Raw genomic sequence first — 24,762 nt, 5'->3', positions numbered from 1 at the left:
AGTCATGAATATTAACCTGAGAAAATTCACCATAAATACTTCTTGGACGATATACCGTCAAAATTATTTTATCAAATGATGCGCTGTTTAACGTTTGTAAAACTCATCGAATCGATACTAAACCTCCGAAATTGGCGGTTTCAAAATGATGCTATCTTGACCTTAAATTACTGTTTTTAAACATTTGACCTATACATATAATTGGTCATACAACAAAAATCAAATGATCATCAAAATCGATCAGAACCTGCTAGAGTCGAATGGAAATCGTCATTTTTCATAAATTTCTCTCTACATTCGGAAAGTGTTATCCTCGTTATTAATCATATCACGTTTTCGTCTCAACTCGACGCATTCCTAAAATAAAAACCTGTTTTAATCCACCTAGTGGTGCAATTGTGCTTATCTCATTTGTCCAGACTACGATTCCATGGCTGATTATGTTCAATACAATGGTGGAAATGAATATTACATGTTCAGTACGATTTGCACATACATACAACGGATCGACAGCCACGATCTTGAGATATTATGTGATACTGAAACATCGCTTGAAACCAGCGGCGGATCATGGAGAAAGATCCGGGAGGTCCAGGTCCAGCCGAAAATTTTGAACTTGTTAAGAAATTTTAAATTAGTTTTAATTTTAAAGTAGCAACCCCTCTCTGCATACTCCCTCCGGGCCGGTATGATTGACGATTTTTAGAGTGATTGCATAACCTTTCTATATGAGAAAGGCAAAAATGTACCAAAGTTCAAAGAAGTCAATTTTTGTCAAACATCTCAATGTTTCATGCATTTTAAAGTCATTTGGCATCAAAAATACAAATTTGATTTTGAAAATTTTTCATTTCAGTTTATATGAGAATTTTCTGTGTGATTGCACTCTTCAACTAGTAACTCCGGAACCGGAAGTCCAATCAATAAAAAATTCAATAGCAGCCGATGGGAAGGTTGTGCCTTTCATTTGAGACTAACTTTGTGTAAATTGGTCCAGCCATCTCTGAGAAACAGAGGTCACATTTTTTTCCACATACATACATACACACACATACATACACACACAGACATTTTCCGATCTCGACGAACTCAGTCGATTGGCATATGACACTCGGTCCTCCGGGTCGGGATTAGATTGACGAATTTTAGAGTGAATGAGAAAGACAAAAACATTTTTGGCAAATGTTGAAAGTTATGCATTTTTTGGTGAGCAGTTCTATGTTTCATAGACATTAAATCAATTTTAAATTCGCTTCCTATTAAATAAAGACCCTTATTACAATACATTTCTACAAAAGCGAGATCAATTTGAAAATAAATCTGAGGATTATGATTGATTGCAGAACTCTGGAATTTTCTATTGAAATGTTTTCAGGCAGGAATTTGATATTGATGCTATTAGACAACTGTGAAATCAAGACCAATAGATCAGTTACATATCAGGACCCCATTCCGACAATTTATCAAAAGTCCTAATGATGTTAACAACAACAGGTTATCAATCCACGGATCAGATAATTGTTATTGTAATATTGAATTAAATCAGTCTGCATCAATAAATTTTCAACTTCAATCCAATATTTTTTTTGGGTGTTGTGGGGGGGGGGGGGGGTGTTGTACGGTGTTATTTCGTAGGTCCCTTCAGATTGCACGTATAAAAACTCCTCTATGTCGATATTTTCTCTATCTCGATATCTCCCTATCTCGATGTACCTAGCTTTAAATTTGCCTGTATTATTCTCTCTCTATGTCGATGTGTTTTTTTTTCTCTCAGGACATCACAAAGCATATACATAATGAAATGAAAATTGGCGATCAGGGCGATGCAGTCATCTGTAGCACGTAAATCATTCTTTCGTGGTCAAAACAATTTCAATTAGGGGAAAATGGAGAGACTTGACCAAGCGCAGAATTATATTATTAGCTATGACGTGTTCTATTAGGTTCTTAAAAAAAATCCAAAATATTTTTATACTAGTTTCGGTCCGTCAAGGTAATTTTAAAAGTTTGGAATGAAAAATGCTTTCCTTATAGAAAAGATTCCGTATTCAATAAATTTGTGTTAAATGATGTAATTTTGTATCAAACTTTGTATGGACATATCTACTAGCACGAGATTAAACGCAATAACTAACGTATGCGGAATAAAATTTGGACAAAATCCAAAAGGCATTTTTTGTAGAAAACTCTTGAATGTTCTCTCTATATGAAAACATTTGTCAGCTTATTAACTTAATGTAGAAAAAAATTTGAGCCCATTCGAAAAGGTTTATGACAGTTTGCAGGATCTTTTTGCAAAGGAGTTGAAAAAATTGATGTTGGCATATTCTTAATTTCTTTCTTAATTTTGACTATCATGTTTGTTAGTTTTATGTCGAAAATTATTGGCATATACTCTCTGCTTCAAATTATTCCACAAATCCTCATTTGGACGCAGTTGTGGTACGTTTGGAGGGTTATCAGCCTTTTGTACAAAAAGTATGCCATAATCCTTCAATGCGCCAAAACTTCTTTTTGCATAATAGCTAGGTGCCAGATTAGACGTTCGCTGCCATTTTGGTCACATGGTATCTCCTAGCGGGTCGAAATTAACACTGGATGTTTAAAATAAGTGTGCCTAGAGTATGACGTTTAGTATGGTGCCTTGCACAGGGTTGCATTTTTGTTTTAATGCTTGAAGCGTTGTCCAAATTTCATTCCGCATACGTTAATGTTGGGGAGACTTGACCAAGATTTTATGGGGAGACATGACCAAGTGGCAATAAGCCGAAGAAAGATAATTTTTTTCTGATATTTACTATACTGTCGTACCTACCGTTAGTGTTAATCACGTCACAAAAAAATCCCACGTCAAAAATCAGTCTATATCTTTTTGTACTAGTGAACAAAGCTAGTAGTAATATGGCTGATTTCGTGACGTGTTAATATGCAATGTAAGCAGTATAGTTAATCCTTAAAAGGGAATGCATTAAACACAGTCGAAATTTATGAAATACAACCCTTTTATATTTTTTTACTGCTATCTAATGACCTCGACAATATGAAAAAAGGATTGCACTATTATTTATGTCATTATTTTTTGCTCTGATTTTTCAAAACTCTCTTGGTCGTCTCCCCAGGCCTTGGTCAAGTCTCCCCGCAGTGGGGAGACTTTACCAAAATAAACGATCTCAGACAAACTTTTATAACTTTTGAAAAAGTAAATTAAAAATTCCGCAAAAAATTATGAGCACGAATAATACCTTTTTACATTATATCTCAGTGACTTTGGAAGGATTGAAAACTTTTTAGAGATTTATGCAGGTTTAGCTGAAAACCTGGTCAAGTCTCCCCATGTTCCCCTACATGTGGGGCAGAATGATAAATTGCAAATAATGGATTCCTTCTCAAACAGCAAACTTGATGTTATGCAATGCGAGCACACTTTACCTCGTCGTCTACTACCCTACTCCCCCCAATACGAGCATCTATCTTCATTTCCCTGTATGCATTGTGATGTCCTGAAGGAAAAGTTGTCTCAAAGAAAATCATTGTGTTCTATATGTCGATCTCTCCCTATGTCGATGGTCCCTTCAATATCGACATAGAGAGAGTTAACTGTAGATTATATGTTTTTGGTCATATTTCTGGCAATGGGAAATGATAAAAATCTTTCGTCCACATTTAATGATAAATATCTCTTTTGGTAATAGTCCGATTTCTACAATCTATAGCTTGTTCGAAAGGTTCGAAAGCTGTCTAGAAACATATAAATTGTTAATCTATATTGTCAATTTCGGCAGATAATTTCAAAAAACTGCAAAAAACGCCATTTTTGCGCATTCAAACATTCATATCTTGGAAACTAAACATCAGAATCAAAAACAAATTAATAGCGTTCATACTGTTTTTTAGTTCTTTCATTTAAAATTGGTTTGGATAAGATCGGTTCAGCCATTGCTGAGAAACACGAATGAGAATTTGTCCGTTACACACACACACACACACACACACACACACACACACACACACACACACACACACACACACACACACACAGACATTGTCCCAAATCGTCGAGCTGAGTCGATTGGTATACAAGACTCGGCCCTCCGGGCCTCGGAAAAAATCTTGAAAGTTTGAGCGAATTCTATACATTTCTTTTATAAGAAATGTAAAATGACCAATAGTGATTTTATAAATCGGACCTATAACTTGCAACATTATCCTCTTATCATCTTGGTGTCAAAAGGTAAGTTGTAGAACCTATCATGACTATTATGAAAATCGTACGATTGTTGATGGTGAAACGCGAATAATTTATGAAAAGGGCGTAATTTAACGAATTAGTACTTTTTGTCTAAACAAAATTTAAAATATCTTGAAAACGACTACATTTTCGAAGATTTTTGTAAAGAGCATTTTGATTCGAAATGGCATTGGGAATCACATTCTATAAAAAAAAATATATTTTTGTCTGTAACATAGTATAGAATTGAAAAACATGTACAAATTTGATGTTAGAAAAACTTTTTTATTGATAACTTCTCCATCATAAAATTAGACTTAAAATATTTCTTTTTTATTTAGGTTTTCGCTGGCAAAAAATAAAAATTAAAAAAATGGTTTTTTTTAATTCCAATTTTTAATATAAATTATAAATTTTTTGAAAATCGGCACAATTTTTTTTTCAGTGTATATTTTTTTACAAAGATTAATGAATGACCTGCAACTCATTCTCGAATAGTTTTGCTGAACAAATTATGGTTTTCGTATTATTATTGTTTGTTCATTGTGCATGCAAAAACACATACGCCCTTTTTTTAAAAAAAAGCTCTTGAATCAAAATGGTCTAATAACCTGTGGAAGTCATGGAGACTCATAAACCAAACATAGCTGCAAATTTTTGTTAAAATCGGAGATGGTGGATTTTTATGGTCGGCCACTTCCCCGTGGAATTCCTATAACTTCGTTGTCTGGCAATATTATTGAAAACTTGTATAGCCTCTCAATTTAGACTGTCTTCGAATATCTTTTTTATGCAATTGCAGTATTGCAAATATTCTAGGAGAATTGTATTGAGCATTGGAATCAAACAATTGAACAGCTTGTATCTCTGCGAAAGAAGCACAAATCTTGATCAAAACAGGTTTGTTCGTGTTTTGCGACCCCAAAAAATAAAATTTGGAACCCTATATACGATAGATGGCTAAGAAAATCATGCGGTTTACTTCTTAGAATCTGGCACTTAACTAAAACACCGATATTTCGTCGAATACCTACCGCAGCATCCTTTACATTATAATTGGAAATTAATTTTTGCCATAATTCTCGTTTATTGTTACATATGTAAATCTGGCAAAAGTCGAATGTAGCTGAACAAATTTTCTATCCATTGCTATCATTGGCTCATTTTTTTATGTTTTGCGACATAGTCCGGTCTGACTAAACACCGACCAAATATGCTGAAAATAGCTAACAAAATCGATCAAGTGCTTGTTATACTTTCAAAGAAAACTTGTTATTTGCCCCTTTACCGATATTACTTTACAATGCGGATACAAAGTTTTGCTTTCAGTATAAAAAGCAGTGCGATGTTAGTTGAATGCACTAATTGAAAATCTAGATATTCGCTTCGCAAAGTCTCGCTAGCAATTACTGGGTGTCCACCGACCGCGGCCCATTACTGATGTACGCGTCAATATCTGGTTTAAATCATCTGGACACCCCGGACGCGCACAGCTCTCACCAATGAGCCCGAGGGGCTCAAGTGCACTGCTACAAACGGATCTCTAATTATGACCCTCTATTAATCATGCCTGCTCAAAGTAAATGTTTGTTTACATCTTTCGCATAGGACTTCGAAGCGCGACACGCTGGCGATAACGATGAACCCGATGCATGCCTCCTCCCATCCGGATGCTATCGCTACTGTAGGTATTGCTTCTCGGACCCATTTATTGCGAGCAGAGCTCTCATGTACTCATCTTTTCGCGGGACGCCCGAGCGATAGGTGCTACTATCTCGCTGCAGAAGTACTAGCGTGACCACATGCTTGGCGCCTTCGAGCGTTATTGAGAGAAGTTACTCCAACGGATAGATACCTACAGGTACGTGCGAATGTGTTTCGACGAGGTTCAATGTTGAAGGTGGTATAGATCTGAAAACGGGTTTGCCGTGGAGATTATCCAGGAAAGTAACAATCACAGTGTAAGTTAAACTAAATGTCACAAATTGCACATTAATAATTTTTTCCCTTTTGAGACAGAGATGTTTATACTCATTTTGAAAAATAGTACTGTGTTTGCTTTTAATAGCTTTTAAAACATGTATGTAAGGGTTAAGATAATACTTATAGAATTAATGTGTAAGTATTTCCGAACTAACTCGCAATAAAATTTTCGGCAGATCACATCATTTCGTATATATGACGTTTTCCAACTTCACGTGTATTCGAAAGACTAGTAATGATTATTCTGAATGCCGCTGTATACATCAATGAGTTCTCGGCCTGCACTCGAAACGAGAGAGTAAGAGAGAACAAAACAAAATTTTAACATGCGTGAGTAGATTCATGGCCCACAGCATGCAGAAGAAGCATAAAACATATCAACAATCTCTAGGACTCGCGCATTCTCTATTCGTCAGCGGTCGGGTTTGTGTCGGGGTTTCTTCGTTCGACAGGATCTCGCATTGCTCTGTTGTCGTAGGATGTAGTGCGGGATTGTTCGCTGTAAACAAAAAGTGAGTCGCGAATTGGTTTATGATTCGGTTACTGTCGGTAGGCAAACGTATAGTGACAGAAACTCTCCTGACTCAACCAGCATGTAATGCGAGAGAGAGGGCTCAGTGAACTTTAATAAATCATACAAAAACATAAAACTGTTGAGGTGTTTCGTCGGTTTCGATTGCCGCCGAAGAAAAAGAGAAAGAGAGAGCTGAAGTGTGAATGCACAACAAGAGGTGCCAGGGTATGCCGTATATTACCGGATACGCCACCCACCACCCAGTGAAAACGCAACTGAATACGAGAGAGAAGGGAAACTCATAAACCGAGAGCGATGCGATAAAACAAGGTGCAAAGGAGGCAAATTATTTGAAATTGAAACCCCAGTGGCGGCAACATAATCCTGTCTGTTCGCGTGGACCTTCGTTCAGTCTGATCTGTGACTCCGTTCGTGTTGCGTGCTTCTGGTGGCATGCTCCGCTGATTGTATAGGATAGGTCAGACTTTGCGGGTGGCAAGCAGCAAATAACTAAGTTGCGGTTGATACCGGAAGTGGTCCGCTACTGTACTGTAACCAGTTCGGCAAGTGACGATTGGTGAACCGTTAGAGCACGTGTTTGTGTGTGTGGGTTTGTGTAAACAACAAATATTTCTAGTGACCGCTTCGAACTGTCCAAAAAGTTGCCACCATTTTTCCCTTCGACATCTTCAACCTGTACTCCGCCGATCTGGAGCAACGGAGCAGCTCGTTGGGCCTGGAGGCGAACTGCCTTAAAAGGTAAGTGCCACTTTTGTCTTTCTCCGGCCAGGTGACAGTCACTTCAGTGTCCGCTGCGTTTACATATTTTGTATTTTTTGTGTCGCTGCTAATTGTGGTTATCAGCTTGAAATGCAGAGGTGCGCCTGGTGCATAGTACTTTGTGTAACATGAAACGGTGAAACACTTAGCCCGAAGCACACCCTTCGATTCTGCTTCATTTCTATGTGGGCTTGTTGATAGGGAAAACAAAACGGCTGTCAACATTGTCGCTGCAGAATGCACCGGGCTCTGGTAAAGAAATTCAAACCGAAAATCACATAATTGGGATAATTATAATTATATTATAATGATGAGTGCCGGCAGATTAATTTCGTTTCGATGTATTGTTTATACAACAATGTTATTAAAAAGCGAACGGTTTCAAGCAAAATTTTATGTGGAATGCACTTTATACGCTCCCGGCTACCATCAGCAACATATTCCATATCCTCGTTCCAGCCAGGACCCACCCCAGCGCTTTTTGATGCAACTCGGCGTGAGCGCGGGGGAACAACATCGAAATATAGTACATACACACAACACGCAGACCGGGTTGGAAAAGCGTCGCTGCACAAACACGGAAAATATTGAAAAGGTTTGAACCTGTGAGGTTGATTGCTGTTGCTGGTGCTGATGCCGATACAGTGTATCGAGATTCGAGAGTCATAATAGGGTAATGTGCCTAATGTGCAGTATAGTTCATCGCTATTCTTTCTGCACCTCTTGGTACAAAATAGAGTAGCACATGAGACAATGACGTTATCAATTTGGCTAAAACAGGTGTGCAAGGTAGTACATAGTCTTCATAATTATGGACATAATTGATCAGATCAGAACTAAATCCAATTTTCTGTTGAAATAAAATTTCCTTCTAGAAGTATTTGCTAATTTACTTTATTTTTTAGTGATCCAAAACGTAATGCAAATGCACTTAGCAAAAATCACAAATTTATTTAACTAAGTTACACTTTTATTAAAATTGCATGTACTTTTCAAGTTAAAGGTTGTATGTCTAGTCAAATACAATACAAAACAACATTTGATGAATTTAATATCCCCTTAAAAATCTTGATTTATTGCGAAAAAATTGTTTTTCAGGTGCGAAATTCAATTTTTTGAATGTTCTGGAAATAAGAGGAAATTATTTTTCCAACAATATCATATGTGTATTTTTTTGTTATAAATACTATGCGGTTACGGCACAACAATAAGAAAATATTAATTTATTTTATGATTTTTTCATGATAAATATAAAAATTGTTCAACATTTTTTTATCAAGAATCATCTTTTTCAACAAAAATTCAGAGAGCATTTAATTCCTCATTATGATCAAAATCGGTTGAGAATTGGCAGAGTTATGATTGTTTTTCCAATTCAGAAACGTGGTCGCATGAACTTTTAGAGGACGGTCTCATTTAAAATTTTAAAAATATCGATTTGATTTGCTCGATTTTGTATAAATTCAAAAATATGTGTGTTAACTTTTAAGTTACAATCGGAGAAAATATCGAAAGATATAATTATAGAATGTTTGAGTACGCGACAATGACTCACTACCCCTTTAAAAGTTCATGCGAGGCAATTTCTAATATGGATTAAAATTAATAATTTTGTCATGTTTCAACCGATTTTGATGATAAATGGGTCGTTAGATGCGAAATTTAATATGCTCTTTCAATTTTCAATAAGTCAAAGACGCTTCTTTGAAAGAATGTTAAGCAATTTTCATAAATTCCACGAAAAATTCGCAAATAATCATATTTTTCGCCCAATACCGTATAGTATCTTTAATAAAAGAACGTAATATAGCATATCGCTGGAAAGTTCTTTTCAGAACACTCAAAAAATTAAAAATCGTTTGAAAAATAACAAAGTAGAAAATCTTTTATGGCCGATAGTCCCGAAAAATAGTATTTTTGCTATAAATCATTTGTAATTGTAATTTGTTTAACCAGATGTGCAAGATTTTGAGTGCATATAATATTTTTCATACTTTATTTTGAGTTGAATTTAATGAGTTATACAACTTATGATAGGACACTTGAAAAGTACAAAATCACTGTAGCACCGTGTAATTTATAATTGAAGGATTTATTAAACGCTAGGACACATCCTAGTGTCATAAAACTTTTGCTAAAAATACGGTCGTACAAAATATTGCCACCACAATCAAAACAATCATTCTCCATCTAACACACAGATAAAAGTCATCAGTGCGCCAAACTATAACATAAACCAGAACATTTATTGTAATGCGAGTTTTGACTATGAATAATAAATTAATTTAAGTTATTGAACTGATTACTGATTGCAGAGATTATATTGCCATGAACCACAAAATTCAATTCGCAACAATGCAATGTTTAGTGTGAAACTAGTGATTATCAGTTATTAGCCTTCGCATGGTAATTTCTTGCGAGTGCAATTCTGAGAACTCTTCTAATAGCTAATGTGTGTGATGATTATGTTAGTTTTTATGAGGAAACGACAGTAGAAAGATTCATTTTCTAAATCCGTATCTATGCTCGATATAGTTGGACATTTTTCGGCGCAACGAAATGTAAGGTATAGCGTCAACCAGTTTTTATCGATGCAAGTAAAATTTCACACACACACACACACACTAGCCTGTGAAATTTCCCTGCATCGATAAAAAGCTGGTTGACGCAATACCTTACATTCCGTTGCACCGAGAAATGTCCAACTCTATCGGGCGTCAATTAGATGGTTACGGTGGGAATAGAGGCACTGAATACAACATTTATTCTCATTTTTATAGAAAGTTGCCTAATTTCCTTAAGTAGTACATCGATGTTTAAGAAAAAGTTTCATTTTAAAGTTGTTCAAAAATAGTGCGGCGATCTTACCATTAAGATCAAAACCGGCTCATTACCCTATGAAAAGTTATCCAAATAAATATTTGCCGGCAGCTCCAGCGGTTGGGAGAAGCAGTGCGGCATAATGTATGTGTTTGTGCGAGCAATATGTATGATCTGAAATTGAAATGACGAACATTAACTGATTTTATACCTCGAGACAACCTTGTTGCAATTTGCAACGTATTATGTTTCCGGATTTACAATAAGTATCATATTCGTAATTGCCGTACGTCTTGTTAATTTGCAGAATCGCTACATTTCTGTTACTTTAGGAAAACTTAAAAAGTGATCAGGAATTCCAATAAAAAAAACGCAAAGAGAACTATTGTTCGTGGTTGTACTTTCAGAGTAAGATACGGTTATTGGAGTAGAATAATTTTAATAATATAGAGTTCCCGTTTCTAAAAGTAAACGAGGATATCAGGCGTTTTTAACTTTTGTTGCAACTAATAGAACGATTCAATGTGAATAGTATGAAAGATTTGCATTATTAACATAAACTAACTTCGGAACTGTACATTAGAGTAACAAGAAAAAATGGCCCCCGTCGGCTCACTCAAGAGATGATTTCTAGTCTCCAAATTGAAAGCAGCTACCGGACCAATTGATTGCAGTCTCCATGGGATTTTTCGACAATTTACATGGAGAAAACCCACTTGCTCACATTTTCACCGCAAGGTAGCATTGTATGCTTTACATTATAAGTGAAAACAAGAAAGATAATTTATTTATTTACAACTTTGTCGAAGACCGCAAAGCAATCCGACTTTGTTATAAGAAGTTGTTAAAATTTTATTGAAGTGATGGCTGAGTTAGTTTTGTATGGCGTCTAACAGTGCACGGTTGTGTATAGAACTTCCATCCCGGGAATTTATTTGCCGGGAATCCTGGGATTTTTGGATTTCCCGGGATTCCCGGGAAATTGTGTTTTGTCATTCCCGGGAATCGGGAATCCCGGGAAAAAAGATTTTTAATTTATTCCATAAGACATAGATTCTCCAACTCAAATTCTGTAGGAAATATCTTCACCGGCAAACATTTGGAGTGAGTAGTGAATGCAGATTGTGCTTTTCCAACTGCTTTGCAGATCAATGGACTATATATCTGTAGGCTTACTGATATGTTTTCGTGATTTTTTAGGTATATAGTCCACGCCCGACTCAAAACACTGCTAAAGAATGTTGCATTCATTCAAAAATGGATTAATTTGCCGGCCTTTATACCGAACCATTTCCTTATAGTAGCGTTAGTGATGCGCACGATATACCGATTGATCATATTTTTAACAATTCTTTTAATAGTTTATTTTAATAGTTAGCTCTTGAATGAAAGGGCTTGCAATCAAATTAGTAATGGAAATTGCGTTACTACTGCTTAACGCAAACGCTATACGTTGCAGAAAATATTTGGTCGGTTCATCGAATGCACATTTCGTCTTATTTGTCATACTGTAACTGTAATATCTGTAAATTTTTGGATATATGAAAAGAAATACATAACGTTGTATCTGTCCAATATCATGCGCATCCAAACTCGCAACAAACAAAGGATTTTTGAAGGGATACGATCAAGCAATCCAGATACTTGCCCGTAACAGGAAATCAATAATAGGCTTCATCCATCGCTACACAGTTCGCCCATTATCTGCTTGATTCGAAATGATTCGAAATGATGCTGATCCTACCGTAACGGAAATGGATTCCATGTATAAACTTTCCTCTTTTGATCGGAAGTAACTACCCTGAAGCAGCTCAATCTTTTCATTCAAAATTACCAAAGAAGGTGCTTTGCATTAAATTGATCACATTCCATCGTATCAGAACAACGAATTCCAATTTTGGACAGTAACTCCAGCAGCTGCGTTTAGTATATCGTCCCAATCGTAATCGTAATTACCAAAATTTAGGCTATATATATATAGCCAAGTAAAAGTTTTGCGTAAACTTATTGACGAGTTATCAAATGATTGAATGATGTGTAGGCCACCAAATCGCCATCTTCTGACAACTGCTTTAGGGCAGATATACATGCAATCAAACGGGTTTGAAAACTTTTCAATTTATTCTTTTGTTTTCAAGAGAAACATTCACATTTTTATTTTTCTTCTTTATTTCCGGAATCCCGGGATTTCCCGGGAAATTTATTATTTATTTCCCGAATCCCGGGAAGCTGAAAACCGTCGGGAAATGGAAGCTCTATGTGTACCAATACTCGATTCCCACGGATTATACATTTTTGTAAAGTAAGAATATAAGCTCGATAGTATATTTAGAATAGAAGCTCAATAATATTGTTAGAAAAATGATAGTATATAATAAGAAAAGTTTAGTTCCACATGTTATCGCTGAAGGGCGCTAACACTAAATTTTCAACGAAGAAAGCTACAAAGTTGTAGAGAAGGAATTTTGCAGTAGAGTAATTTGGGGAGAGATGCCGCACATTTCTAAAAATAGATCCTGCATCAAAGTACACAATTCAATATTCGATTAAATCATTTTAATGAATTGTGACAAGTTTCTAAAATACTGTTTTGAAAAAAGCATTAATTCCTTAAAATTTTCGTTTTTATCTCAATATTGACATCACTACAAATCAATGCGTTCACTAAAATTAGTTCCTGAAACTTTAAAAGTAAATCGAAGTAACTAATAACTCACTGTGTTAGGTCCGTTCAGTGGCGTAGCCAGAAATTTGGTTTGGGGGGGGGGGGGGGGTTTTAATGAAATCGCAAATTTTTTGAAAAAATGCTAAAATTTAATTCGAGTTTGATAAATTATTGAAAACTCAAAAACATAAGTAGTCTAACAGATGTCATTCCAGTCTACAAACAAGAAGGATCAACATGGAACAGTTTTCAAACCTCTATAGATGATTTTCTTGTATAATACGTCAATGAAGCAAAAATTGCGATCTTTTAAAGTGGGATAAATGATCTAAAAATTTTTCAACGTTCAAGATCATCTAATATAATAATCCTTGACTTTGAAGGTTTGACAACTTCGGAAAGTTATCAACATAAAACAGCGCCTGCTTTGATATAGAAATTTTAGTGATTAATTCTCATAGAGGTAATTATGGTGAATTAATTTTGCAAAAATATTAAGAAACATGGTGCCTTCAGCAAAGTTTGTGATAATGTCATTTCAAACAATTTTGTTGAAAATATGAAGGCTACATAAATTTAACATATAGGGATTTAAATGGACTGGGCCTGCTATATTTCTCCTTAGTGAAAAAAAAATTAGGCGAAAACTATTTTTTTCTGCGCTACGGATAAAATTGTTTGAAACAATCATTGCGAGTTGAGAACACAAAACCTATAGCTAAATTATGGATAGATGGAACTGAAACTTGTGTTTCGACTTCATCTCATCAGAATCCGACACTAACTTGGTGGGCGGACTAAGCTAGCGCCGAATTGATGCTAGCTCCTGAAAATGGAATCAATCTTTGTGTTTTTGAGTCCTTTTAATATCTGGGAATTATTTGTTTTAAATCCAGTTCCCACATTTTTATTTGCAAGCTTCAAAGGCACGTTGAACGCAATGTGAATTTATTATTTAATTACCGCAGAAGAGATTTATCAAATACAGTAATTTCAGAATAGCTTGTTGTAAAGGTTTTCTACTACTATATTTCGATACTCTGAATATGTGGGATATTTATGTCTTTGACAAAGTTGTTTGAAATAGCACTTTCGAAAACTTTGCTGGGGCATTAAGTCTCGACCCAAATTTGCTTGAAGAGTAATTTTACTTCTTGGAGGATTAACCGTCAAAATTAAATTAACAGTTTACCTTTTGAAATTCTTCAATGTTACTTAACATCGAAATTTGGCAGTTTCGAATGAATGTGATCGTGACTGTTAAAAATTTATCGAGCATTAATTTTACTTTTCTTCATTAGTCAACCTCACAACTTGCAGTACTAGTACGTAGCACACAAAATTTTAGTACGCCATTCATTGCATCCTGCTAAGAGGCTATTCATATAGTTGATAATACAACAAAAATTCAATGCTCATAAAACCGATCCTGACCTGCTAGAGACAAAGTTACATCAGCTTTCAACTAGTTTCTGAAATGTTATTCTTGTTGTTAACCATATTGAATTGTTGTCTAAACTCAACACAATCTAAAAAAATACATTTTCAGCAAATGTTTCAAATGCAAGTTTTTGGTAAACAAGCTTATGTTTTATATGCAATCAACCTATTCAAATTTACATTCCCATTCGAAAAATTGTCTCTAATCCATATTTCGAAGCATCTTTCCAAAAATGAGCTCATAATAATTCAGACAATTATTTTATTTTACAATGAAGTAATTTGACAACTATGGGATTTTGGCTAAGAGATAAGTTACAAGATCCCCTTCCCACAATTTTCCAAAAGTTCTCATGACGCTTTAAACACAGTTCTCAATGTAGTGATCAGAGAATATTTTTCCAAAAATATTTTGTGGAATTTTAAATAAAAATCGTCAGTATCAATTATTTTTTTTTTTTCAATCTAATTAATTTTGGTTTGGGGGGGGGGTTTTAACCCCCAAACCCCCCCCCCCCCCCCTGGCTACGCCACTGGGTCCGTTAGTTTGTGGATATACCTTATTAAGAACCTATACCTAACGTAAATGATCATTTAATAACATTCTAATGTGAAAAAAATACTTTTTTAGCTATGGATCCTCCACCATCATGTGCGGCTTCTCACCCGCAATTTTGATGCGGCTTCTATCGCAATTGTAGGGGAGAGATGCCACACGACGACGTTTTTCTCTGAAATCATGGATGACTGTAGTCATGATCAGAATGCCTTCTAAAAGGTGTCAGCTATTCAACCGATACATGATTTACCAAAAAAAAATCGAGCAATTTAAAAAAATGGTGCTGAAAAGTTTTCGACGCTCCATGATGCAACTGGACGCACAAAATCATTAATAAAATTTTCGTGAGTTAATAATAAGAATTATTTTACATCAAATCTAGATTTACAGCAAAAAAAACATTTTTCAGGATTTTCAGCATGAACATTTTTTCTATACGGTAATTTTTTTAACAGATTTTAAATTCTCTAGGTGTTTTGGAAAGAAGGAGAAATGACCTTTCCAACGGTATGCTATGGTATACTATTTTATTAAAAGTACTATGCGGTTTTGGGACAACAATATGAAAGTAACCATTATTTTGCGATTTTTTCATTATAGATATGAAAATTGCTATTAGGAAGCGTATTTGTTCAAATAGAATATTTAATTCCGCATCCAACGACTTATTTATGATCAAAATAGGTTCGAAAATAGTAAAGTTATAACTTTTTTCCAAATTAGAAACCTGCTCGCATGAACTTTTAAGGGGACAGTCTCATATAAAATTTTCAAAAATTAGATTTTATTTTTTTTGCTCGATTACGTATCCTTTCAAAAGCTAGGGTGTGAACTTTGACTTGAAATTGGAAAAAATAACGGAAGATTTAATTATAGCATCTTATAGTGCGAGACATTACCTCGTTAACCCCTTAAGAGTTCATGCGAGTAAGATTCTAATTTGGAAAAAGTTACTAACCCTGACATTTTTCAACCGATTTTGATAATAAATATGTCGTTGGATGCAAAATTAAACGCTCACTCTAAAATTTTATTAAAATAAAGAAACTTCTTTAGTAGAATGTTAAGTAATTTTCATAATTTTCATGTAAAAATCGCGAAGTTATGGTTATTTTTATATTGTTGACTCAAAACCGCAAAGCTTCGTTGACAAAAGAACATGACATTCCGATCAGAATGCAATAACAAGATTATAACAGAACACTGGTTGAACACTAATGCATCGAATCTTTGAGAGCGGAATTGATTCTGTTTTTTTCGCTCTTGAACTGTGAGCGAAAAGCTCCCAAACGATGCATTAGTGTTCAACCAACCTCATACTTGTGCAATACAATATCGTACCCCATAGCTACACGCTGTTGGCACATGCAGTGCAGGGATAACTTGAATAACACATACCATCGTCTCCATGCTGTCCCATTTGTGATCGTTGCTGCAATGATGCGAAGTTTATATAGCCCATTCGAACGACTACTAATTATGTGTTATTATTACAAAAGGTGTAAAGTAGGCGTTTTAATGAGTAGATGTTTGTCGGTTCCAGTCCTGATGCTACCCGCTAATCTTTTTTTTCTAGTAAGGCTTAGTTCCCGACACATACATACAAACGAAATATTAATAACAGCGGGGAAATGGTACAAAACAAAATGCGTCAATGACGATGCTGAAATACCGACGCGGCGGCGGGGAGGCATTAGTGTGAAGCTTATATATGGCATTATACTACTCCACCAGTAGTGTGTCGTCATAGTACGGGTAGTAAAGAGGTGTTTTTACCGATAAGAAGTTTGTTGGTTCTAATCTTGAAACTGATATCAGAATTTTTTTACTAGAAGTTTCATGTCACGAGCTATTTATAGCAGCGAAAAAAAAGAATGAAACAAAACAAAATGCAATAATACAGCAGCTAATGGTGGGGGGAATGTATAAGGTGTAGAAGAAAGATACGAAACTAAATAATAACAAACTTTCCTTGTGTGAGTGTGCGTCATCGTTTTTTTTTTTTCGTGAGCGTTGCGCTCATCCCGAATTGTGCGCGAACAGCTCAATGTTCAAAAAGGATTGCTTTTGGGAATGAGATTGTGAGCCCAAAAACAGAAAATCTGAGCTCGCCGTTTTGGGTGTACTAGAAAGATTGTGGTGTGAAGAAATGGACGCTTGATGAACAAAAGTTTTAGTAACTTTTACTTATCAAGTGTACATGGTACGAATGTTATCGTTGATAATGACATTATTTTTCGTGAATGAAATGAAATCACTCGTTTATTTCAACAAATGTTTGTATATATTACGAACGACTTCGTTGGTCGCACGAATTCATTTCGTTCATCTTAGAAAAGTTTTCGTATTTATTATCTTCTTATTTTTCATTCGATCTTTTGGGATCGATGTTTGACAACACCGATTTTTTTAGTTAAAAAAACATCTGGCAAAATCGATTTTATTGTGATATGATGAAATGGTCGCTTGATGAACGAAAGTTTTCGTGAATTTTACCTATTTAGTGTACATTGCACGAATGCTGTCGTTGAAAACGACATTAATTTTCGTGAATGAAACGAAATGTTTTGTTTATTTTAATAAACGTCTATGTATATTACGAACAATCTCGTTGGTCGCACGAATTCATTTCGTTCATCTAAGAGAAGTTTTCGTATTTAAAAGCATATTCTTTTACATTGCTCCGGCAGAGAAAAACTCAAAATTATTAATGCCAAACCATCGAGCGATGGCTCAACTGAATCCGTACTGCTCCGGATTCGGGATCAACTAGAAGCGGAAGAGGTTTGGAAAATCTTCCTGAAACCGGCGGACACGGATACGGCTACTAAATAGCCAGATCGAGACCGTCGTGAACATCAATAATTATCTGACGTGTAGCAACAATGACTCCATATTCTACCTCTATTGAAGCTCTGTTGACGTTGACGGTTCGACGAATGGTGCTCGTAAATATTATAAAGATATTCGTACATAGCAGCGAACAATTCGTTTGTCGAACGAAGCTATTTCGTAATAAGCCAACGAAAGTCGTTTCGTGGTTTTCACGAAAAACTCGTAATAAAAAATTAATGTGCTTCAATAGAACTACGAGCGATTCATTATATGTACGAAAAATGCGTATATTTTATGAAAATTATCTGTCCGAAACTAATGCATAGCGATTTACGAATATATTCTATCAGTGCAGAGAGGTGACCCCACTATCTGGACTAAATATCCCATCAAACTCATGGAACGGAGACCAACGGCTTTACTACCCTTCCGAAAGAAGACGTGACTAAAGATTTTTTTACCTCAGGAAAATCTCAACGGCCTCGAATAACAAATTGTGCGACCCCGAGGAAATGTTTTTACATGCCATTTTCAACCATTCTGGTTGTAGGAAACCATTCTAGTAAAATTAAGTACCCAGTGATTTGCAATATTTCATTCAGTATCGAACATAAAAGGTAATATTTTGAAATTTATTTTTGTGTTTCGATAGTACGTACACTAAACGAAACGAAGGTGTACATACTATCAAGGTATAACTGTACAATGTTGAATTAAGCGTGTGGCGTTCAGATTTATTTCAAGCTTTTTAAATATTAAAGACAAAAACAAACATCGATCAATAGTACTTTTCACATTGTTTTTTATCTACGATTGCTCAAATCAATTAGTACCGATTCAACAGAATTTAAAATCAAAATATTTTTCTCCGAAATACAAAACTCATATTTCGAGTATTATAAATTACTTACAACTTTGAGAAAGGTTTTCCGTTTCCGTGCTCATTAGGATGGGACAAAAACGAGATTCCAGCTCCGAGCAACTTTTTGGGTACCATTTGGGTCCTAGAACATCTGTGCAAATTCTTAGCTTGATCCCTGAAACTATATTTTTGCGCCCACTGTTTAAAGTTTACATGGGATTTTATATGGGAAAATCAACTTTCACCAAATAATTTCTCCAGGAGTCGCCCATTGTTTCCCAAAAAAAACACCGTTATGTGGATTTTGTAGGAAATTTAACAAAGAAATAAAGTCTTGAAAACTACGAAACGATCTGACGCTTGAGAAAAAAGTTATTAGGCTGAAACCAATTGATGCCCTGACGATTGATAAAATATTCATTTTTTCTAGCAACACTGTTGTTGGTTGTCCAATTATATTCAATTTTATTTTGATCTCCTCTCAATATGTCTAAATCGTTTATCTATACTGTTTGACCACTTCGCAAGAGTTTTGAGGGATAAATTGAGTCTTCTTTTGTACATTATAAGAGAAAATTAAAGATTTTGTATATAATTAGATCGTCAGCAGTAGTAATGCTATGAAAAGTAAAATTTTCATTAATCTGCAGGGCATCAATCATTTTGCGAAATAACTTTTTCCTATAAAAATCAGACATCTATTTATTTTTAGGAGGTAACGGGCGACTCTTGGAAGAATTGATTTGAAAAAGACGTTTCCCCATACGAAATCCCATGTAAACTTTAAATCGTGGGCGCAAAAATATAGTTTCACCGATCGAACTAAACATTTGCAGAGTTGTTCAGGGAGCTAAATGGGACCCAAAAAGTTACTCGGAGCGAAATTTAATTTTTTTCATATAACCATGTCCCACTCTAAGTGCTCATGTCAATGATAATAGATGGATATGTGGCGCCATGAAACAAATAATAATTCGCCCTAAAATAGTCTACTTCAGATTAAAATCAATATCGCAAAAGTGATATGAATAAAACAGTTTTTCTAAGAAACACTTAACACCCTAAACCTCGATTTAAGATTTTTTTTTTAATTTCAATTATAGAGGTTTTAACCTTAAGGTCATTCACCTCTTCGGGTTAGAAAAATCTCTTAGGAAAAATTTCTAACCCTATGTGCGGGGTCGGGACTCGAACCCAGGTGCGCTGCGTACAAGGCAATCGATCTACCAATACGCTACGCCCACTCCCTCGATTTAAGAATTCTTGTGAAATGAAAAGTAAACTTTTCACATGTCTTCCGTAAATTTAAAAAAACACCGTTACTGTTGTTTATTCAAAAAGAAGGGGCTCACGAACTACGACAACTTTCTGAAAGATTTTATATGGTTAAGTTGTTTATTGTTTTGTAAAAACTCAAAATTCCTGCTAAAATTGCATTCTGGATCACTGCACAATGTGATAAAACATGATTTATCTTACCCTACTTTGAGAGCAGGCCCGATAAGAGGGGGCACGTCAGGCAGGGCAACTGCCCTGGGGTTCAGGTCTATCTTGGGGGCCCGGTTTTTTCCTCTAAATAAAACTGGTTGAAAAGCGTAGAAAATTTAAAATGAATCATGCGAGACAAACATTAATTGTAATATCCTTATACTCATTAGCCCCACTGAAAATGTGTTGATAGAAGCGTATTGATAAAAATTCCGAAATATGAGCTATAATTGTGGATTTTTTTTTTAATATCTTTCGATGAAATAAAGGTTTTAGTTCTTCTTCCCCAAAAGAGAATTTTGCGGTGTGCACAATGTAACCAGATTGAATCTTCACAAACATAGCAACGAAATATATTTTGTTACTATCTGGTAGAGAACGTTGGAATATTAGAAATAAGTAAATTGAGTAAATTAGTTATTGGAGGCGTTTCGAGTTCCTCTCATCAGAATCCGACACTAACTTAGTTACCAGACTAAGCTAGCGCCGGGTTGACGCTAGATCCAAAAAAACAAAAACATGATTTGTGTTTCTGAGTAAACCGGCGCTAGCTTACTCCGTTAACTAAGTTAGTGCCGGATTCTGATGAGGGGAACTCGAAATCTCCAATAACCAATTTAGTTATAGGTTTCATGTCCTTTACGCGCAAAGTGGTTTAAACAAGTTTCTCCTTAGTGGAGAAAACATACAGTTTTACCCAATTTTTTTTTCAACCAAGGAGAAATATAGCATAGTAAAATAAACTGAGTTTAATCCATAAAACTATTATATTCAAATAACACGCAAAGCTGGAATGGTCAACCAAAATATCTATTGAAACAATTTGGCATGTTATGTTACCTGAGCTTTTCAAAAGACTACGTAATTATTTTATATTCCAAGCAAATCTGTAAGTATAGCAAAAACCTCCAACAAACTGCTTAAAAATGACTGACAATGTTAGGTTGAAAGAATGAAGGATAAATATATGAAATTATTATTATCGTTGACTGTAAAATAATAATAAAAAAGTGTTTTCCATAATATTTTTTCGCTACTCACTGTTGCGACAAAGCAAGATTAAAAGTGTTTCTGTGAACTGAAATCTTTTGACAGCAAACTGTTTAATCTTCTACACCGAAAACAAAAATCTCTTGCAATAATAACAAGCAACAATCACTTACAAATAATGTTAGCATCTCTTGAAATTTTACAGTTAAAGCTGATTGCAATTTTTGCAAGCATATAAAATCACTTCATCTCTTGCTATAGCTAAACACGTTTCGTCAACACAACTATCAAAGCGTTGCCACCACATTCACGTACCTATGCTGGTTGTTATAGCAACGCATGGCGAGTTTTTTTACTGTCTGATTGTTATTCATTCCTCACCAACACCATTGAACGCGTGGTTACACACGCGACAGCATGGAATTGTGGATGTGCTGATTGTACGAGTCGCTCTGTTCTCATGTGCACAAACAGAACAGTGCCAACATTCAGGGGTGCGATACGTAAGAGCATGAACTCAAATGTGGATGTGTCAGATACTTTTTTCATTATTCGTAAAATTGTTCAAGTGTTTATATGTCTTTTATCCAGTAATAATTATCTAATAGTATGGTTGGATGGATAAAGTATTGCCCGTGAGAGGCTCGCTTTTCAATGCCAGCAGTCTTTTTTGTCTAACGCGTATTGGTACACATAATTATATCGCTAATACATAGGTAAAATTCTTTTGATCTGTTTCTTGCATTGCATGCAAGGAAGCTTCATGCAATTTTCGCACATTACCAAAACGTTTGTAATTTGAGCTAGCGATCCTTGCATTAATGCAAGTGATTCCTACATGGTTTGTTTTGGGTGTACGAAGAATAACTGATGCAATATTTATAAAGATAAATTCTCGCGTTGCAGTGTACACTAATCCTGAATGGTCCGGGTCCAAGCTCTTGCCCAAAATACTGGATTAACCGAAATCAATAGAACGCAGTATAATCAATGCTACAAGAAGAACCTAAACTTCGAATTGCATCCACGGATGTTCAAGAACCCTGAACTAGATACCGAGAACTGAGGAGAAAGGTACGTTATATTCAATCCATCGGTGATATGGCCAAAATGCACGATAGCAACTACAGTGACAGTAAACATCGAAACCGGCACTTGAAGAATAATTCAGTGTTCAAAAAGTGTTCAAGGCTTCGATTGTGTTATGAAGAATTTCAATGAGTGTATTTTAGTGGACGAAAAAACCCACTTAAAAATAAACTTTAAGCAACTTCACGGTAAATGTTTATATATTGCGATTGAGCTTAGTGATATCCCTGGTAGGTATGATCAAGAATGAATCTGTATAAACAATTCAGCAAACGAATATAAAGATCCCGATTAAACTAAGACACGCAGCTATGTATCAAATAAGAAACTGGTCATTATTAGAGAAGTTCAAACTTCAACTTGGATTCGCTTAATTTTTGATTCACTAGCACAAGAATAGGGCTTCATCAAGATTCAAAGCGAACTGACCCAACATGGTTCGCTGTAGTCTGTTTCCATCCAACAAAGACAACGCTTCTCAGTCTACTTTTTGCTTAGACTCGAGCCAGCGTAAAGCGAACGACAAAAACAGTAATATTTGTCTTGTGTGCATTTTTAAAGAACGTTTATTCTTGCTGGATGGTTTTAGATATCTTTAATTTTGGCGGTTTCTCCGTACAATAAACTTATACACTTAAATTTATCCTTCATTTTGAAGAAAGCATGAATTCGTTGAAATTTTCGTTTTTATCCCAAAATTGACATCAATGCAAATTAATGCGTTCACGAAAGTTAATGCCTGACACTTTAAAGAATAAACCGATGTAATCAATACTTAGATACATATAGTCCGTTTAAATATATAGATAAATGGGCTCAAAATTGTATACGTCACGGTGCTAAGTCCGTTAGATATATATTATGGATATATATGGATTATATTAAGAACCTATACCTAACACAAGTAATTATCATTAGTTGAATCACAAATTTTAACCTAATTTGTGGCTGTTGATGACTACAATAGCTTCATCCAGTACCTCAAAATCAACAACAAGGACAGCCAACGAGAACCAATTGTGAAGCTCGACGAATTCACGCTCGAAGCAACGAACTACATCTGTTGACGGTCATCACGGCAGCATTAACTATGACGTGGACTTTTTCTACAACGCCGCGAAAAGAGGTCATTATTCGTAATAGCAAGTCGCGCGTAAGATATTCTGACGGACAGTCACTTATATTCGCTTTCTTATTTTTATTTGTTTTTCTTCTTGTAAATATATAAAAGTCCTACGGTTCAGTTAAACTAACACATTAAATCTTAACAAACAAATAAAACTCAGGCTATTCTCAACCACCAAAGGCATCAGTCACAATACCATTGTGCTCTTTGCTGCTACCCAAGCCAGCGCAAGCAGCTGTTTTTTTCTTGTGTGCTTTGTCTGAAGAACAAAGGGAACCGTTACTATTATTCTATCAAGATGACTGAGTCTCGACAACAAAATGTGATTCTTCGGGCTAACACGGTGGCCATTGATTTCCGGTCTTTCCGCATAAGACCGAGTATTGGTGATGTGGAACATTTGCTGAAGGAGAAAATGCAGCTTCGGTTTTCAGACGCCAGTTTCATCCAGTCGGAGCACGTCAGACACGCGGTGCTGATAAAAAGATTCATTACGCAAAACAACTTGAAACACGTTCTGGATTGTAACACCGCATAAATCAAGATCCCTGTGTATATGGATAACGGAAATGTGGAAGTTAAATTACATGATTTGGCACCACGTACTTGCAAAATGGCCATTAAAAGATTCATGTCGTATTTCGGGGTAGTGGAATCCATTACGGAGGATACGTGGAGGAACTACTTTCCAGGTATTTCAAATGGTGTTTTTGTGGTGAGAATGCGGGTAAACAAACCCATTCCCTCCTACCTTACCCTGCAGTACACAACAGAAGGGGGTGATACCATTATACAGCGAACTCTATGTACATATCAAGGACAAACTAACACGTGCCAGTTCTGTGGACAAACGGCACATTACGGACAACCCTGCCCAGAAACCGCTAAGAAAAGCTCATCCACAGAAAAAATACCAACACTTAGTTTCCAATATCATTCCCTGAGCCACAAACGGTTGCCAAATTTGTGGCTGCTGTTCAAGCAATAATGACAACTGCGAAAGCCGCATCAAGTACCACAAACTCAACAGCTGATTCCAGCAATGGAACTACTAGCAATGACGGAGGGTTCACGCTCGTGACCCGAAAGGGAAAGAAGTTAGGAACATCACCTGATCGTGAACATCAAGGCAGGAACCCCGATGATGACCCGGACATGTGCGAAGACGACAGAAATACAAATGACCCCCATGATATAGTTGTGGAAGCAAATATTTCCCCGACACGAAAACGGATCTCCGCGCGCAATGGCAAGTCGCGCGTACGGGATCGATCTTAGCATTAATTGTTTATTATTTTTATTCTTTACATCATGTAAATATATAAAAGACCCACGGCTCCGTGAAGCTAACGCCTTGAGCCGTGCCAAATAAACGAATTAAAA

The 24,762-nt window shown here is 35.7% G+C and overlaps 1 protein-coding gene across 1 annotated transcript in view; it reads left to right on the top strand.

The window, feature by feature from the left end:
* Positions 1–6,627: 6,627 nt before the first annotated feature.
* The window catches only part of LOC131689002 (BTB/POZ domain-containing protein Tiwaz), a 186,278-nt gene continuing 168,143 nt past the window's right edge, over positions 6,628–24,762 (top strand). Inside the window, exon 1 of the mRNA XM_058973721.1 lies at positions 6,628–7,484. The gene's annotated coding sequence lies outside the window, so the exon portion shown is untranslated. The remainder of the gene's footprint in view (positions 7,485–24,762) is intronic.

Source organism: Topomyia yanbarensis, chromosome 3 (genome assembly GCF_030247195.1).
Source record: "Topomyia yanbarensis strain Yona2022 chromosome 3, ASM3024719v1, whole genome shotgun sequence".
Taxonomy (NCBI): domain Eukaryota; kingdom Metazoa; phylum Arthropoda; class Insecta; order Diptera; family Culicidae; genus Topomyia; species Topomyia yanbarensis.
Note: the sequence above shows the minus strand (reverse complement) of the source record. Positions and strands in the feature narration are given on the sequence as shown.